This window comes from Buceros rhinoceros, unplaced genomic scaffold, assembly GCF_000710305.1.
Source record: "Buceros rhinoceros silvestris isolate BGI_N320 unplaced genomic scaffold, ASM71030v1 scaffold9973, whole genome shotgun sequence".
NCBI lineage: Eukaryota > Metazoa > Chordata > Aves > Bucerotiformes > Bucerotidae > Buceros > Buceros rhinoceros.
This window is the reverse complement of record NW_010401798.1, coordinates 33,367-35,047: the sequence shown is the minus strand read 5'-3', so window position 1 is coordinate 35,047 and position 1,681 is coordinate 33,367.

The window sequence follows — 1,681 nt, the reverse complement described above, 5'->3', positions numbered from 1 at the left end:
GGGGGGGGTGTGGGCGACTCTATTGCATTATTTAAATTGGAAGCCAAGTAAATGGAGGGGTGTGAAACAGCCCAGGCTGTTTAGCTTAAAATTGACAAGGGGGGGAAGATCACAAGCTGCTTCCCAGACACATTCGTGTGCAGCTGTCTCTGGTGGGTGGGATCAAGAGGAAAAGCCACGGCTGTGGCATCCTGGAGCTAGGGGGACTCCCCACAGGACCAGCCCTTGAGCTCCTGCCTCACTCAGAGACCTGCCAGTGATGTCAAGTGCCTCACGGACAGGAGTTCAACACCCAAAACCTTCACCCCGTGGCACACGCCACTTTTAAAAAGAAATGAAAAAAAATTAAAATCCATTGCAAGGGAAGAGGTTCTTAACCAGACAAACCAAGTGAAACGCAGGAAAGGGGAATGTTACCACCACGGGACGTATCCAACCAGGACCGAGCCACAAGAAGCTGAAATCCTGAAAAAGTGCAGAGTTTGCTCCTGACACTTTGGGAGTCAGTCTGAAACGCTGTTTCTAGCATCAGAACTAAGTATGGACAAAGGGGTTTAGATGAGGGATACCCACACGCACTTTTAATCCCGGAACTCTTGATCTTCCGGAGCACAGGTCGTACATCGCCCGCTCTGTCAGGCTCCTGTTAGGCTGAAATGCCAGGGACAGAAGTTTCATTCATCTGAGAGAAATGGTAAAGTCCACAGAGCAACTGGGGAATTCTCTGCAATCAGAACTTCCCCAGGGCCCCCAAGTTCTTCATCTCCAAATATCGGGGCTCTTCTCTCCTTTGTCAACGCCTGGTGCTTCCAAACCAGTCAGTAAAAAGCCGCGTTAGAAGGAACTACCTCACGCGTAGATGCCATCAACCTTCATGAAAGCTCAGTGAGAGGGAAAGAAGCCCCAAGTCTTTACTGGGAAGCGCAGCGCCGGACCCAGGGGCACCCTGCTGGAGAAGGGCTTGTGCGGCCCCAGCACTGCGCTTTGCCCACCCCAAGCCCGGAACGTTTGCCATATTATGGCTGGCCCTGCACGTGGAGGCGTCCCAGGGCCTGCATGTCCTGCCCAAGGGAAACCGAGGATTTGACACCTACTCTCACGTTGTTGCCACCTAAACAAGAACCCGATAAATGGGTCGCTAGCACCTTTGCTACACATCTACTCTCTGGAGCAGTCATCAGGGATGATGGACAAACGTGGTACCTTTGGTGTGAAGATGCGCTCTCTTTTCAACTCCAACTCAACCCTGGCTCCTTCATCCTGAGAAACAACCCTCTGGAGCCCAAGAAGTGCTGGACTCCGACCTCACCAGGCGACACGCAGCCCCGACCCCAAACGCACGACACAGCCCTTTATGTGAGAACATCCAGCAGTCACAAAGGTTAGAACCTAAGTAGACAGAATTCTGGGGGTTCTGATGACAGTTGGTTCTTCCTTTCTAAAACAAAGTTCGTCCCATTAAAAAAGGTGCCTGGGTTTAATAAATAGTCATTTCTGAAATTATAAATAAGTTAAAAATTAATTTAAAATAAGCTTGTATCTGAATAAATACGTTTCAGTAAGTGCGTAAATACAGACATGCCTTTTAAGTTTTCAAGTTAGCTCACGTTTTAAAGAAGCACGTTTTGTAATACTGCCAGAAAATCTTGTGCCTTCAGGAAATAAAATATTGCTCTTCTTA